This window comes from Pinus tabuliformis, chromosome 6 (assembly GCF_031772625.1).
Source record: "Pinus tabuliformis cultivar Carrire ecotype Pingquan chromosome 6, CPIR1, whole genome shotgun sequence".
In the NCBI taxonomy this organism is placed as follows: domain Eukaryota; kingdom Viridiplantae; phylum Streptophyta; class Pinopsida; order Pinales; family Pinaceae; genus Pinus; species Pinus tabuliformis.
The window spans coordinates 339,047,230-339,066,275 of NC_142292.1; positions in this window are offsets into that span (position 1 = coordinate 339,047,230).

Below are 19,046 nucleotides of genomic sequence, written 5' to 3' on the forward strand. Positions count from 1 at the left end.
CATAATAGAGCATTTCAAACCATTAGATCCCGATTTGTCCTTAGATCTAGTCTTCCATCCGCCGATGTGATTTCTCCTTAGCTCATATCAAGCAACCCGAACCCTGCATATCAGATCTCTTTCTCTCTTAGATATTCAAGCCTTGTCGAAAGATAATATTGCCTAATGATCTTCTTCTCCTTATATAGCCTTAGGCCTTTCTCAATACCAAGAGCCAAAACCATAGTAACACAATACCATCAACTTTAAAACTAGGGATCGACACGCCCGTCGAGACATAATGGTCCGAAAACATAGGCACAACTTCCAAGGACTAACCACCATGGACCAAAGGAACCTTTCCACATACACGCGCTTTTTCTGAATCGAACTGGCGTGTACACGCGACTTGGGCTTAACGAAACGGCGTGTATGAGCTTCCTTGGCATGCTGTACTGAGATCTGTCTTCTGATTAAGTTGCCATCACCTGTACCAACCTCTGAGTGAGTTGCCATCAAGGACAACACTTAAATCATAATGCCAACAATCTCCCCCTTTGGACTTGATGGCAACCACCACACCAAGTCACTCTCCCCCTTTGACATCAAGGGCAAAGGGCTGTGCTCCCCCTGAGGACATGCTGATACCTCTGCTTGGCTGTGCTGACTCGTGCTCCCCCTGACAGTAGGCCAGATCTGCAAAAGATGTTCTTCAACAAGAACCAAGACTTATACACCATAAGGGACCGTCCTATCACCAAAAGACTCAATACATACATCCATACTCCCTACCAAGAGGGGACATATCAGAAACAACCAATTATATTACAGCATTCATCCCAGGCATAGTGGGGAAACCAACATAGGCCGTTACATGACCTTGACACCATAAAAGAAATATGACAAGAGAGATACATGACATAGAGACAACAGATCTAGACCAAGACTTAGGAAAGGCACCAGCAGCATCTGATAAACATCTTGTTAGATCAGCAACCAGGATTTCTTTCTGAGCTCCTTCTCCTGAAACCAACAACCAAAACATCTGAATGCCAACAATGCTTTATGAGACTTTTAAGCTGCTCCCCCTGAACCTGTGCCTGTTGCACTCCCTGAAACTGTGCCTGAAGAATTCTGACATTCCCATTGCTGTTCAGAACTCCAGAGTTTTCCCTTGCTGTTCAGAACTTCATATACGCGATTTTTCCTGTATAAAACAGCGTATGCACGCGGATATACTTTCTGCAACAAGCGTCCAACATATACGCGACTTACCCATCATGAAACCGCGTGTATACGCGCATATCCCTTCCGTAACCTGCGTATACCAACTTTTCTGTAGAACAAACAAACTTCAACAACAGGATGAAGCATCAACTACTCCCAGCTTTTGTCTGAGATATTCAAAAGTTTCCCTGGGCAGTGGTTTTGTGAGAATATCAGCAACTTGCTCCTTAGAAGGAACATACTCCAACTTGACCCTCTGCTCAAGCACTTGTTCCCGAAGAAAATGGTACTTGATTGGTATGTGCTTGGTCTTTGAGTGCATGACTGGATTCTTTGAAATGCTGATTGCACTTGTATTATCACATAAGATAGAGACAGGTGGAGTGCAAGTGATTTGAAAGTCCTGCAAGGTCTGCATCATCCAAAGAAGTTGTGTGCAACAAGATGCTGCAGCCACATATTCTGCTTCAGCTGTAGATAAGGCAATCGAACTTTGTTTCTTGCTGAACCAAGATACTAATCTGGAACCCATGAAGAAAGCACCTCCACTTGTGCTTTTCCTATCATCCACACTTCCAGCCCAATCTGCATCTGTGTAAGCATGAAGAGTGAGATCTGTATTTCTAGGATACCATAAGCCATAGTTTTGGGTCCCTTGAAGATATTTGAAGATTCTTTTGACTGCCTGAAGATGAGTTTCCTTTGGGTTGGCTTGAAATCTTCCAACCATTCCTACTGCATGTGTAATATCTGGTCGAGTACCTGTCAAATAAAGCAAACTCCCAATCATGGATCTATAAGTGGGTTGGTGAACTGCTGCTGATTCATCATTTGCACTGAGGCTGCATCCTGTAACCATGGGTGTACATACTGGCTTTGACTCTTCCATGCCATACTTCTTCAAGATCTGCTTGAGGTATTTGGTTTGAGACAAGAAGATACCTCCTTCATTTTGTTGGATTTGCAATCCAAGAAAATATGTCAATTCTCCAAGAAGTGACATTTCGAATTCTTTTTGCATAACCAAGGCAAAGTTTTGACTCATGGTCTCTTCATTGCTGCCAAAAATAATATCATCTACATAAACAACAAGAATTAGCAATTTGTTATTTTCAACTTTTATATAGAGATTGCTATCTACTGATCCTTTTGAAAAGCCTTGTTGGTGAAGATATTTGTCCAACCGATAGTACCAAGCCCTTGGAGCTTGTTTGAGTCCATAGAGTGCCTTTTTCAATCTACATACAAGGTTTGGGTCATTCCCAAGAATGAAACCATCTGGCTGCTCAATATATACTTCTTCTTCTAAGTCTCCATTCAGGAAGGCTGATTTCACGTCCATTTGAAATACCTTGAAATTTTGAAAGCTTGAGAGAGCAAGGAACATTCGGATGGCCTCTAGTCTTGCCACAGGAGCAAAGGTCTCTTCAAAATCTATTCCTTCTTGCTGTGCATACCCTTTACAAACAAGTCTGGCCTTGTTTCTAATTACTTCTCCATTTTCATTTAATTTATTCTTGAAGACCCATTTTGTTCCTATTACATTCTTATCTTTTGGTCTAGGAACTAATTCCCAAGTGTTGTTCTTTTCGATTTGCTCAAGTTCTTCATCCATTGCTTTGACCCAACATTCATCTTTGCATGCCTCTTTCACATTTTGTGGTTCAATGGAGGAGAGTAGTGCCAAGTAGCTTGAAGCTTCTGCAAGTGTCCTTCTTGTTTGTACTCCTGCTTCTTTCTGCCCCACAATCTGAGTTTCTGGATGATTCTTTTGGACATATCTGGATGGAGTCTTCTCTTCCGTTCTTGTCTGCTCCTCTGGTTCTTCTTGAGATTCTTCTTCTTCTTGAGGTTCTTCTTCTTCATTATTTCGCCTTTGAGAGTAACCTTCATCTTCTTCAATGTCTTCATGATGAACTTGCCTAGGAATATATCCCTTCTCATCAACCACTATATCAATACTGTCAACAATTCTGCCAAGTCTTTTATTGTAGCACTTGTATGCTTTGCTATGTGGAGAATAACCAAGAAGAATGCCCTCATCTGCTCTAGGTTCAAGTTTGCCAAGTTGCTCATCAGTATTCTTGATATAACATTTGCTCCCAAAGATTTTGAAGTGCTTCACGGAAGGAGTTTTACCACTCCAAAGCTCATGAGGTGTTTGAGTGCTGTTTACTCGGACATTTGTTTTGTTAAGAATAATAACAGCAGCATGTGCAGCTTCACCCCAGAAGGTTGCAGGAGTACCTGATTCATCGAGCATAGCACGAGCCATTTGTTGGATAGTTCTGTTCATTCTTTCCACAACCCCATTTTGCTGAGGAGTTCTAGCTGTAGAGAATTCTCTTCTTATCCCATGTTCATCGCAGAAATCGAAAAATTCATTTGATGTGAACTCCCCACCTCTGTCAGATCTGAGGCACTTAATTTTGTGTCCTGATTCATTTTCAGCCAATGCTTTGAAGGATTTGAATTTTTCGAATGCTTCATCTTTGTGCTTCATAAGCCCTAACCAAACAAACCTTGAGAAATCATCAATGAATAATATCAGATATTCTTCTCCTCGAGGTGTCCTTTTCCTAAATGGACCACATACATCTGTATGGACTAGATCAAGAGGCAAGCTAGCTGATCCTTCCTTCTCTGGAAAGTTAGTTCTGGTTTGCTTTCCAAACTGACAAGATTTGCATATGGTGTTGTCTGGAATTTTGATATCTGGAAGATCGCGAACTGCCTGATATTTGCATGCTTTCCTTATTTGTGAGAAACTTAGATGTCCCAACCTTCGATGCCATAACCAGTGCTCTTCATCCTTGCTAAGATAGCATTGTTGTTGTCCTTCTTCAAATATGTACAGATTATTTGGAGTTCTTTTGCCCTTGAGAACTGTTTTTCCTGTATCAAGATCACGAACAAGACATCCATTCGATCTAAAAATAACCTCGGTTTTTTGATCACACATCTGGCTGACACTTAGAAGATTATGCTTCAATCCATCAACATATAAAACATTTCCAGCCTTGACCTTTTCTTTCAAAGGAGCAATACCTTTTCCTTTTATAGTTGCAGGAGTATCATTTCCAAAAGAAACTTTCTTTCCCTTTTCTAAAGTAGAATAAGATTCAAGTTTTTCTTTATCACCTGTCATATGTTTCGAACATCCACTGTCAATGTACCATAGATTTTCCTGTCCTTCTGCATAAAATGCTATCCCACATCTTTCTGTTTGAGGTTCCTTTATTCTCCATGTTTTGGTGCTTGTGGCTTGTTCCTTTTTCTCCTGAAACCTGCTCCTGCATTCAGAGTCTTTATGACCAAAATTATTGCAAATAGAACATTCAACTTCATTTTCAAGAACCGAAAAGTTGTTATAGGTCCTTTTTGTAATCCCTGTCATACTTCTTTGTTTTTGAGCTTCCCTAGTCATGATTGTTTTATATGCAACACATTGAGCTGCTCTGTGACCAAAGTTGTGGCAAGAAAAGCATTGTCCATTGAAGAAGCTTCTGCGGTTATTGAATCTACCAGCCAACTGATTGTAATTTCTATTTTCATCTATTCTTGAGCCAAACTGAGAAGATTTTACCTGTGGTTGGTTGTAGCTTTTGTTCATCCTTAAGGAGGATTGTCCCTGATAGTTTCTGTTTGTAATTCGTCCCTGCTTTACCTGATTATCTTCATTGTTCTTCCGCTCATTTCTTCTTGCTGCATCAAGATAACTTTTTGAGGTGGATGCTTGAGAGGTTTCTCCATTATAGCCCAAACCTGTCTTGTTTAGAGGAGACCGCTGCACACTGATAATCTCATCCAAAGTTTCAGATCCTTTGACAAATTTAAGATTAATATCTTTTGTTTTCTCAATTTCTTTTCTGAGACCAACAATTTCACCTTCTAGTTTTTCAAGATGTTTTTCCTTTTCATCAATCTGAAATTGCAAAGTATCAATGATCACATTCTTTTCTTCTATGCCTCTCTTGAGTCTAGTGATTTCATTATAGAGATTATCCACATCTACAGCATCCTCATAATCATCATCTTCAAATGCCATTAACAGCTTATATTTATTACCTTGTTCATCTTCATCACTGTTTGATAAGCCATCACTATCTTCATGGGTGTAGTAGCTTTTCTTATTTGCACTTTGTTTCTTGTTCCATCTAGCAGGTTCTTTTCCTTTATCCTTATAAGGACATTTTGCAGCATAATGACCTACTCTCCCACAAGCAAAGCATTTGAAAGGTAGCTTACCTCTGAACCTTCCAGAACCCCTTTGAAGATTTCTGACAAAATTTGATTCTTCTTCCTCTTCTTCTGGAACATGGCTTGCTTCATAGTAATCTTCTTTTCCTGATGCCTTAAAAGCAGCTTCCCTTCTGTCAGATGGACCTCCCTTTCTCATTTCATAAGCGGTTAGAATTCCATGTAGCTGAGACATAGTGAGAACACGGAGATTTTCTTTTTCTTCTATTGCAGATACTTTAGATTCAAACTTGGGGGATAATGATCTTAGAATCTTTTGAACTACTATAGTTTCTCTTATTTCTTCACCCAAATTTTTCATACAATTAACAATCTCATCTACCCGAAGAAAATAATTAGCCACACTTTCATCATTATACATCTTGAGAGTCTCATATTGAATCCTGAGAGTTTGAAGTTTAGCTTGCTTTACCTGTTCATCTCCTTCATAGCTAGTGATCATTTTGTCCCATATTTCTTTTGCTGATTTGAAGTGCATGACCTTCATGAATTCTGTTTGAGATATACTTCCTAATAGAGTACTGACTGCTTTTGCATTTGTTTCATACTTCTTTTTCTCAGCTGGATCTGTAGGAGTAGCTGAAGGAAAAGCATAGCCTGTTTCTACAATGTTCCAAACTTCTGTACCAAGAGATTGAAGATATGCAGTAACTCTTACCTTCCAATAATTGAAATTTGTCCCATCAAAAATCAGTGGCCTGATTGATGCTTCTTTCTCGTAGCTGCTCATGATGAATGATCTACCTTCAAGCGATCAAGCTTCTCTGAAGGACCTGCTCTGATACCAATTGTTGGAAATAATACTGAGAGGGGGGGTGAATCAGTATTATCAGATCAATCAAACTTTTCAATGCTCAGAAACATATACGCTACTTCAGTTAGGTGAACCAGCGTGTACACGCTACTGTGGTTAAGTAAAACAGCGTATAAGAAGAAAACTCATAATTTAGTTAGTTTATTCTTCAGTTAAGTTCATCAGGACATTATTCACCACATTAACAGTAAGCAGGTGCAGTATAACAGAACAGATCAAAAACCACACACATGAACACCAAGATATAAGGTGGAAACCCAATGTGGGTGAAAACCACCTGCTGCAAGTTGTCTCTATCTTTCTTTAATAAGAAACTTCAGTTTACAATATTTTGTACTGGTGCAGCCTTGTACCAGTACGCAGGCTACAACCTGCAGAAGGCTACAACCTTCTCTCGTTCTCCAAACTTCCTTGGAAGGGAGCTCCAACCCCCTTTGCTCTTGTACTAGCCAAGATACTAGTACGTAGGTGCTGGCCTACAATCTTCTTTCTTTCAGGTATCACTTTTCATACATTTTCAGACTGGATATTCCTGAAGCACATCATTCAATCTGTAGAACCCAATTCATTCAACTTTCATAACAGATCCATGAAGCATAAAACAACCAATACTAGAATTATCAAACTTTGAATCACTGAACCACTGAACCCTGTCAATCACCAGATACCAGAACCCAGAGCAGTCTACAGAACTCTTGCAATAACAGTCAGATCCAACTGCAAAACCCAAAAATAAGCTTTAAGAGATATACGCTACTTCAATGAGCGAAACCCGCGTGTACACGCGTTTTTACTTAAGCCAACCTGCGTACAGATCTAAAAATAGATTCTCTCAACTTGCAGCTGTACCAGACATCAGTTAGATCCAGAACATAATATTGCGACAGTATGCAGATCTAGAAATACGCATAATCAACCATATCATAATAGAGCATTTCAAACCATTAGATCCCGATTTGTCCTTAGATCTAGTCTTCCATCCGCCGATGTGATTTCTCCTTAGCTCATATCAAGCAACCCGAACCCTGCATATCAGATCTCTTTCTCTCTTAGATATTCAAGCCTTGTCGAAAGATAATATTGCCTAATGATCTTCTTCTCCTTATATAGCCTTAGGCCTTTCTCAATACCAAGAGCCAAAACCATAGTAACACAATACCATCAACTTTAAAACTAGGGATCGACACGCCCGTCGAGACATAATGGTCCGAAAACATAGGCACAACTTCCAAGGACTAACCACCATGGACCAAAGGAACCTTTCCACATACACGCGCTTTTTCTAAATCGAACTGGCGTGTACACGCGACTTGGGCTTAACGAAACGGCGTGTATGAGCTTCCTTGGCATGCTGTACTGAGATCTGTCTTCTGATTAAGTTGCCATCACCTGTACCAACCTCTGAGTGAGTTGCCATCAAGGACAACACTTAAATCATAATGCCAACAATAGCGTGCACATTACACAAGATTAAATAAAGAACAATTCCATCAATTTTGAGAAGCCATACTATTGTACCTTTTGATCTTTTTGCAATATGAATGGGAATAAATTCTCATTATGGAGATCACTCAATTGCCCATTCTCAAAAGTTAATGATGCATGAATGTAATTAGTTCGTCAATGACCCACAACTCCAAATCATCAACCCACCACGATTCTAGATGAGGGAGCCTAAGTCCACCCCAAAAAATCAAAGGAATGAACAAGGGATATACTTTACTATGTCAATCATGGCACCTCATGTTTTGTAAAGATTTCATTTCTAAGAGGAACCAAAATATATTAGGACAACTACACCACTTGCATGCTCAGACAGATGGGTAGTTCAGACAACTGGAACATTTGAGATATTTTGTAATTGTTTGTTCAAACTCTCTCCATACAAAAGGGAAGGGAAACTTAATAGGAAAGGTTTGATTTTCTTGGTTTCAAGGGTTGTTATCATTTTTCAAATCCCACAAGTTGGGCTTGTGACATGTGTTCCATTCTTGAAGATTAATGAAGAATTTTATGGTGATTCCAAGCACTTGAGATATGTAGTATGTGTTATACCTCTGTATGTCAATTCATATGTGTATTTTTATTCTTCAAAAAATTGTGTAATTGTAGTTTTTGGACTCACTCTTAAATCATAGATTTACTAATGTTATGTGATAACAGACGATACCTACTAGATTGTAGATTTATCTATTTTATGTGTTAACAGACAGTACCTGTGAGATATTGAGTTGGAGACCTTAAAACATGCTCCATAATTTCTGAATTTCACTTCCTTTACCTCTCCATGATTCTATTAGGATTTATTGAATGGGATTTTATGTTTAGCCAAACCTCTGCATCAAGTTCCTCTCTTCTATTTCTCCTTTCCATCTTTACTATAACTAAAAATTAAGTTGCATGCTCTGTGTGTCAGCCACCAAACCTGAGAATTTATTCTTGGAGGAATGATACATTGTTCATGTGTCTATTGAAGTTGTCTTTGAGAAAGGTAATTTAACCAAAATCCAAATCACTTTACATACATCTCTTGATTTGTATTGATTTATGTTCAAGAGAAACTAAGATTTCCTAGGCACTGACCTCTCCTCAACCTAGGGGTTGTCTCTAGGAGCAACAACATAAGTCTTGAACAAAAAATACAACCAAGCTTGAAAATTTCACCCACGAGGAGTAGCTAGAGACCATGAGAGAAAAAAATATAGTGGCCCTTCTTGCTTAGAGTCCAACATATCCAACTGCTATTAGTTTTCTTCTTTTACATGTTGCAATGAGCTCGAGTCCCAAAAAATTATACCCATTACCACCACCAGGATAGAAGCAACGCCATACTCGCCAGATTTTCTGAGAAACTTAGTATTCACTAAATAAGGAATAGGGGATGACTGAGGAAAATAGACACCCTACACACCTGAAGATGTCTTTTCCACCGCAAGATTGATGCCCATCCCCTGAAACTAACAATAGAAACCCGCTACTGAGAAATCACCAAATATACTCATAAGGCACTCTAGAACCTTCATCTCTTGCTCGTTAGTTGATTCTTCCTTGACATGCCTAGTCATATTGAATACCACATGGGGAAGATATTTATGCCTCCCCTTGTGCCTCCAATCTATTTGTTACCACCCCTATCGGGGAAGTTAACTTAGGAAAATTATATTAATTAATTACATTAATTAATGTTGACTATTGGATTGTTTTTAAGAATAAATAATTTAGTTATTTAAGTGACTTAGATCTAATCTCTGCCTTTGATTTAAGTGGGTTAGGAATTAATCCTAGCAATCTATCACTTTAGAGAATGGGGGTCGGGGATTTAGCTCAAGATGAAATTATAAAATAAACCTAAGGGAGAGTTGAAAGACATATTTTTTTGTGATTGAGAGAATGATTTTCTCCAAAAGTAACATGCTCAAGGACTAAAAAAAGGGAAAGGTTTGCAGCAAGGGTTTTCTAGAAGAAAAAAATGTAGGGGCCAAGTGTTTGGAGAGAGAGGTCGAGACTTGGGAGAGAAGGGGTGGAGTTTTTTGTGTAGCTAGGTCCGCATGGAATAAGGGAGACGTTTTTTTTTCCTAGTGTGTGGGGGTTGTATATGTGGAAGTTGAGCTTTAAAAGAGGAAGATGCGATTTTCTAAGGCCAAGCACTTTCTAAGAGAGCCAAATTTCTCTAGAGGTCGAAAAACCAGTGGATAGAAATCCATGTTCAAAGTGTGTTGTATTTTATTATATATTTCTTTATGGGCCAAGGCCTTAATTTTATGTATTAAATAAATGTTAAGGATAATTTGTTTGAGAATTTTTTTTTGTCATTCCTGTGGTTTATTTTCATAATTTATTTCCACTACAATTTAGTTCTTAAAGTTAAAAATACAAATATATATGTTTTCCAGTGTATTTCAAAATTTATTGAGAGCAAATATTTTCTAGGTATAAATTATTCGTTGAAAAAAGAAATCGAACCTAATATTAAAATATACGATGGTATTAGAGCACTAGAAACTTTGAGGGGGAGATCAAACTGTGACAATGGTTTACAACAACAAATTATTGTCATTTCCCACAATATATTTTTTGGGGTTTTAAGTATCTAATTTGGAGGTTTCCAAGGATGGATGTAACAGGGTTAAGATATAAAAACAAGTTGGAGGGAAAACCTAACTACAATCTATGGAAGGATAGGATTGCATTAGTGTTGATGGAGAATATTATTTGAGTGTTTGTGAGTAACGCTTTCACTCCTTCTGATGCTACATAATTGGTTATCTTTAATGAAAAGATGTGAAGGCCATGAGAATTATACTTGATGGAGTGAATCATCATGTGATCCATCATCTTTCCATGAAGAAATCAATGAGGAAAATGTGGGGGGGTTTAACTAAGCTATATCAAAGCAACAATTCAAATATAATAATGGTGTTGAAGGAGAAATTGAGCTACACCAAGATGTCCAAGTTAGATATGGTTTCTACATATATAACCAAGATCACACATGTTTTAGATGATTTTGTTTATAGTTAGGGAGAAAGTGTTAAATTAGGAAATGGTGAGGACAACATGAAGGGATTTTCCAAGCCATTGGAATCCTTCTCCAAAGGTATCATAACATGTGAGGATTTATCTAATTAGTTGAGGTTATGGGATGACTTCATTTAGGAGGAGATTCAATAGAAGTCTATTCATGGAATCAAATCTAAGGGTGATGATGAGAATATTTCCCTTTCTAATCAAGCAAAGAAGGGAAAGGGGAAGAAGAGCATAGGAGAAAAGAGTACCTCAATATTTGGAGAGAAGGACATGAGAAAAATCAAGCATTTTGCATGTCACAAATTTGGCCACTATGCAAATTAATTTCTGAAGAAGAAGAAGAAGGGGAAGACTCAAGTAGCAGTGTCATCAAATACACGAGTGAGTGAATTTTCCAACAAATTCAAGAAGGAATTATTGTTTGTATCTCTCATTTTTGGAATGATGGCCAAGTCTGTTTTATTCCTGGATAGTGGTGCTTCTTGTCACATTATGGGATCACATGATGTTTTCACCAATATTTCATAGGCAAACTCAAAGCTGCATGTGGAGTTTGGAAACAATTCCAAGTATGTAATAGAGGGGATTGGTACTATCTAGTTTCTACTAAAGTCAAGGGATCCTTTGGAGGTGATAAAAGTATTGTTTTTTCCATGAATGACCAATAACCTTTTAGGAATCTCAACCATGGATGATAAGGGGTAATAGTTGTTCTTTGTAGATGGACAAGTATTTGTCAGGTTGAGGGATTTGAGTTCAATCACAAGTTATGTGATTGGAAGGAGATAAAATAACCTATATATGTTGAGGGGTCAACCAGTACTAGCATAAATTCACGACTTGTGCAATTTATGGCACTAGAATATAACAAATTTACATCGCAGGGGTTTACGTATTTTACTAGAGATTATCACTAGTTTTATGGAGTTGAACGTGGAGTAGTAGGGTGTTTTCAAAGGGTGTGTTTTGAGCAAGAATGACAAGACTATCTTCCAAAGTAGTGATTCTAGGTCTAAAGGGTTGTTGGATCTAATACATTTAAAAGTGTGTGGTCCTCTATCAATGGGGTCCTTGATTAGGTACAACTTTCTTTTCTCGGGGAAAGAAATCAACCTCCTTATCAACCTGAGGGCTAGAGTGAGGTTGTTGGTGCCAGACCATCCCATAGGTATACTGACTAAAAATTTCACAATATTCAAATACAATACAACAATATTCATAAAAATAAAGCCATTACAACAATATTTATCAAGGAATTATAACTCATCATGTCATTAGTGGGGATTTGAACTTGTCTGGGGAAGATGAAAACTATTCTACCCAACCAATTGTGATAACCCCAATTAATGAATGAGTAAAACTATTATGTGACTTTTATAAATTATTTTTCCAAAAGGATGTGATCTACTTCATGAAGGCCAAGTATGAGGAATTTAGTGAATTTTAGGAGTTTTAAATCCCTTGTGGAGAACCAAATAGGTTAGAACGCCAGAGTCTTTAGAGTCCTTACAAAAAAGCCATGATTATTGATTAGGATTTACAAATATTCCTATGGTCATAGGCATATGGGACTTTGTCTTGTCTTCTAACAAATTTTCCTCTAAGGTTTTGGTAAAACCCTCCATCATTACTCCTACTATATTCTTTGCAATCTCGAGCTTTACGTCCATAGTTATAAAATGAATAAAAATAACCATAAAATGTGCTTGCATACTTGGGTGTATAAGGTGATGACTCCTAAAGGTTTCTCACGCTTGAGAATATCCAAGGTTCTAATTATCTCCACTTTTTAATGTTATTCTATGATTTGGCGTCTTGAATGGATCAACTTATACAAAACTTTGACTTTGGGCTTCTCGTAATTTTTGGCATGAGGCTTCCATTCATGAGACTTCTTTCCATCTTTTCCATGCGACTTGTCTACATCTTTGGAATCTTAATCCTTGCAACATGAGGACTCACCAACATATCGAAGACCTATCTTGATAAGTGGTGATCTTTCCCAATTGAGAATGTCATCCAAGACATGTGAGCTCCTCAATATTTGATTCATATTGTCAACTTCTTCTCTCAAGGTGACGATTTCCTTTTCATGTTTCATACAATCCTCTTCCTTCTACTTCATTTGACTTCTTATGGCTTCCTCAATCCTTTTGGTTTCTTCAAGGTGGTGATTTTCTTGCCAAGTTCTTTATCCTATTCCATTTATTTGGCTTTTCTTTGAACTGGATTTTCAAGGCACTTTCTCTATTGTTTGCATCTTGGATAAATCTTTTTATATGATCCACTTCCTTATTTTCTTCATCAATTTCATGATCCTTTTCTAGCATTTTCATATGCTCCTTCTGCAATTCAATTTCTCTTCTTAGCATGGTTATTTCACTAAGAGCCCAATCATATTTAGAATCCTTCTACTCACTATCTCTTTATATCTTTGAATTTTTAACTGAGAGTGTTATACAAACTCCTTATCATCCTCTCTTCATTTTCAACCTTCTTAATTTGGAGTTTGAGAGATGTAACTTCTTTGGAATTAAATTCCATCTTGTCTTCAATTGGGGCTCCTCAGCGATCAACTCCCAGTTACGGATCTACATTCAAGTAGTTAAGCTTGCAAAGAAGGACTTGCTCTAATACCAATTGTTGGAAATACTAAGAAGGGGGTGAATCAATATGTCGTTATGTTTTACACAATTGGTTAGATTCATTTAAATATTCAAAGCATAAAAATAAAACATAAAACATAATCACATCACATAGACAATGCACAAAGGATTTTTTCTCAACAAGATTAGTTATGTATGGTTAAATACACATTTACTAGTTGAATTGGAAGTAAGTGCAAGACTCCCCAAGGGCTTCTGAAGAGTTTTACATAGGCAAACTGAAGGGTCCTCAGTACCCTTTTACAACTCAAATTCTCTACTCCACACTTCAAATTATGCTACCTTTTTCCGCTACCACACTTGTTGCAACTACACTGCACTGCTATTGTTGTCCACTATCACACTTGCTACCACTATTGTTGCAATACACTCAAACACTTTGTTGCACATTGAACTCAGTGACGTCAATGACCTCCAATTGACCTTGTCATCAATGTTGATATCTACACTCACCTTGACATAACCTACTCAACAATATCCCCCTTTTCATTGATGTCAACGCACCTAACATAACGGGGCGCGATGCACAAGCTCTTAATGCTTATTTTCTTTATTTCCTTAAAATATTCTCTCCCCCTTCGACATCAATGGAAAAGGGTGGCTAACACATGTTTTTCATTGATGATATCTTAATTTGATATGGATCCCCTTGACAGTGTGATCTCCTGTTGCATCATCTCTTCCATTACACAGGTCCCCCCTGACAATGTGCTTTCCTGGTGCATCATCTCATCCATTTCATAGGCTCCCCCTCACAATATGCTCTCTTGCTGCATCATTACTTCTATTTCACAGAAACCCCCTGGCAATACACTCTCCTACTATAGCATGTCTTCCAATTGTGCGGGAATTCATTGTCAAACATTTTTTCTCTTCCACACCTGGTGGTCTTATCTTCTTTCTTGGTGAATGTATTTCCTTCCTAGTTTCGATAGGTCCACTTCAAGATGCTTCTACAATATCATGCAAAATGGCTAGTGTTGTGAAATAGGTAGCACTCTACATCTAGTCTAAATAAAGGAACAAATGTGTTGTAAATTCTATTATCATATGCATATGGGACTCTATCTTATCTTCCAGAAAATATGCCTCAAGGTTTTGGTGAAACCCTATATCATTAGTGTTGTTATATTCTTTGCAATCACTAACTTTATGTCCATAGTCATAACATGCATAGAAATAACCATAAAATGTGCCTACATACCTGGGTGTATAGGGTGATGATCTCCTAATGGTGTATCGCACTTAATAATATCCAAGGCTTTGTTTCTCTCCACTTTTTAATGCCCTTCTATGATTTGGTGTCTTGAATGCATCGAATTGTGCAAAAAATTGACTTTGGGATTATCTTCATTTTTGGCATGAGGATTCCTTCATGAGACTTCTTTCCATCTTCGTCATGTGACTTCACTACATCTTTGGAATATTCATCCTTGCAGCATAATGATTCACCAACATATCCAAGACCTATGTTGATAAGTGGTGATCTTTGGCAATTGAGAATGCCATCCAAGACCCATGAGCTCCTCAATATTTATTCAGCTTGTCCACTTCTTCTCTCAAGGTGATGATATCATGTTCATGTTTCATACAATCCTTTTTCTTTTTCTTCATTTGAATTCTTACGACTTCCTCAATCTCTTTGCCTTCTTCAAGTTCCCTATTCAAGTTGGTGATTCGCTTGCCAAGTTTTTTTATCTTGATTATTCCATTTATTTGGCTTTTCCTTGAGCTACATTTTCAAGGTACTTTCTATATTGTTTACTTCTTGGGGAAATCTTTTTACTTGGCCCACTTCCATATTTTCTTCATCAAGTTCATGATCTTTTTCTAGCATTTTCATCTAATCCTTCTACAATTCAATTTCTCTTCTTAGATTATTTATTTCACTAAGAGGTTAGACATATCTAGAATCCTTTTGCTTAATATATCACTTTAGATATTTGAATTCCAATCTAAGAGTGTTATACAAACTCCTTATCATCATCTCTTCATTTGCATCCTTCTTAATTTGGAATTTGAGAGATGAAACTTCTTCATAATTATTTTCCAACTTATCTTCAATTACAATCTCCTCACCAGTCAACTCTCAGATGTGGATCTACCTTCAAGTAGTTAAGCTTCCAAAGAAGGACTTTCTCTGATACCAATTGTTGGAAATACAGAGAAGGGTGCGAAACAATATTTCATTAAATTTTACATAATTGGTTAGATCCCTTTAAACATTCAGAACATCAACATAAAACATAAAACATAAAGCATCATCACATCACATAGATAGTGCACAAATGATTTGCTCTCAACAAGCTTTGTTATGTATGGTTACATACACATTTACCAGTTGAATTGGGAGGAAGTACAAGGTTCCCCAAGGTTTTTTGAAGATTTTTATAGATATAATCTAAAGGGGTCTTCTATCTATTTGTAAAACTCAACTTCTTTGTGCTACACTTCAACTTATGCTACATTTTTCCACTATCACACTTGTTGCCATTGCTGTTGCACAACACTGCTACCATTGTCCACTGTCACATTTATTTCCACTGTTGGTGCACTACATTTCAACACTTTGCTACACATTGACCCTATTTTTCACACAGTCATACAAATATCTATTCTAATATAGGGCTATCATACCAGGGATAATGGCCTACATACAAATTTATTCAGTTAACAATTCAACAAAACACAAACGAAACAATGATACACCAACTCTAAATAATTCATAGTACTAGAGGATGCACAAAAACAACTGTTACTAATACCAATGTAGCTAGAATCTTCAATCACTTACATATTTCTTGACTATGTGTTGTAGATGATATAACCACCCTCCAAAATTTTTCCCATGCTTTGATTTTGGAGCCTTCCTTCTGTCCATGGGAGCTTATCTCTTACTGTCGTCAAGTGTTCATGGTATGCCAAAGAAATATATTTTTATGGTGTGCTTGTGACTCTTTGTTTTGACCTTGATTTGAAATTTTGCAACCACAAGCAACCTTCTGCCTTGACCTTGCAGCATTGTTGGGCATGCCTCCAGAATCTGCGTAATATTGGAAGGCAAGCCAACCGTGCCTCCAAAAATTGAAAAATCCTTCTTGGAAGACTAGCCTTGGGCTTGAGAACTACATAGTTCTGGATGGTATCCTAGCCTTCATGATGGAAACTGTACAAAGCATCCCTTGATCTCAGAAAATGCGTAACGCACTGAGCCAAGAAGTTTCCTAGTCCTCGGGAATTGCACAATCCTTATTGGTAGTGTGCATGAAAGTTTCCCAAAAAGGAAAAAAAGAAAAAAGAAAAAATTAGTTTCCCGAAGGTGGCACATTTACTATTTTTGGAACTTTCCGTAAAGCATCACTTTTTCCTTTATTTTAGGCATGCATGTCATAAGCATCAATCAGTCCAGATATATTTAATTGATGCCCCTAGAGATCATGTGTACATTAAATCTTAGAGCTATATAATTCCCAAGGAGATTAAGGAGCCTTTGGTGGAGTTTGCAATGCTTTTCCAGGTGAGTTTTTCTTTTGTAGTCTTTTGTCGCTTTTTCCATCACTTTTTTTCGTTTGGATTCTGTGAGTGTTGTTTTGATTTCTTATTTTCATGGTTGTTGGAATTTGTATATTAGATTTTTCAAGTGTTGATTCAGTCTGTTGTTCATCTTTCACAAGTGTTGCATTAGTTTTCTTATTTTTTCCCATTAGTGGTTGACGTTGTGATGAATCTTCTTGCATGTTTGTTTTTCCTTTTTCATGTTGATATTTCGCACTTGTTTTGTACTTATCTATACATATTTAGTAATATTTTCATTTTAGCATTCACTATCACTAATATCTTCTTGTTTCCCACATGCTCACTGGGCAGATATACTCATTGTTTGGCACTTTTTCACCTTATCTAATTGGGCATTGCGCAAGTCCTAGGCTCAAGCTCTTAGCTTGGCCTCTGAGACTACACAATGAATAGTACATGCTGACCCAACTATGCATTGCACAATTCTAAGGCTTAGGCTTGCCACCTTGGCCACTGAGATTGCACAATGCACAATCTCTCCCATAGTCTACCCAGGTTGGACTGCACATTGCATAGTCTCTAGCCTCAAGCTACATCACTAGCTACTGAGATTGTGTAATTTGTAGTTCCCTTTGGCATCCTCCCTCCCTTCACTTCCATAATTGTGGAATTTATGAATCAATGCATGTGATTGTGCTTGATCTTGCTTTGTAAGTTGATTTGCTAAAGCTAATTTATTATTTTCCATGAGTGCTTTTTCTTCACATGCATAGTAGGTGTTGAGAACTTCCCTTCTTCAGTCAATGTTATATTGCATCCAAGAGAGCTACTTCAAAGGAGACAAAAAAGAGTAGTTCAGGGAGGTAGTTGAGAGTACACTAGTTTACTTTCCAGTATACTTAGACACTCAACTATTTGTGGAAAAGAAATAAGATATTACATGGCAGAAGGTGAATGGAATTTTCTCAACAAGGACCTTCAAAGAAGATCTGGAAGACCGATAGGTGTATGTTAATATCCAAGGGTCAGAGCTACATAGGATTGCATGCAGGTACCCAACATTCCCATGTACGAATGTTATTAGTTGGATATTGTCTCACACCAATCCAAAGACTATGACTCTTGGCAGTACCAGTGGACAGAGGCTTTCTTCTTTTATGGAAGTAGACTATCATCTCATGTACCACTTACCTAAGCCAAAATCGCTCATGGATTCATAATTCTATGTGAAGACCAGACACTTGATCACCAAGGATATTGTTAAAGGTTGGGTGAAAGAGTCATTAAAGTTTCGACAGACACCATGTAACACATTAAAGACAAAATATATCAGGAGGGTATATCAGTTGTTGATAATCCTATGTTATAGAATCTATGGTCAACAGAGCATCGAGATCTTTCCTAAAGGGTGGGATTTATTATTGGACCAGGTTGTGAACAAAGGTAAATCATTCAACTAGTCAGATTTGTTGGCTCGGTAGCTATGGATCCATGTGTCTAACTCCCTTAGTCCTCCTAAGGGTAGGAAAGCTAGATTTTATATGTCTACATATCTACTGGATGTAATATGTGCACACAGTGCATTCCCTAGCATGAATTGGACCTGGACAACACAGGAGCCTATCATGTATGTTTATTACAAGATTTTTCAGAGTGTAGCCATAGAGGAGTAATGGAGAAGCTAACTTATCACTTCCTAACTATGTTATACAAGATGATCTTTGAGGAAGAGCCACCTTGCATGTCCCATGGGGCAATGGAAGAAGTATTGAAGATAGCAGATTGGGTTGCCTCACTCGATGGCACTTCCCTCAGGGTATTCGGTGAACAAAACTTGCCACATATTTTACCAAGTTATGCCACCGAAAAGTTAGGCATGTAAGATGATCTGAAATGGATTCTAAATCAAGAAGAAAAGGTATTACAGACTCATGTGCAGGAATTTCTATATTATTTAGTGCAACGGATCGAAAAGATTGCGAATAATATAGACAATGAACAGTTATAAAACATAATAAACACACATCAACACAGTCAAAATAATGAAGGAGTTCACT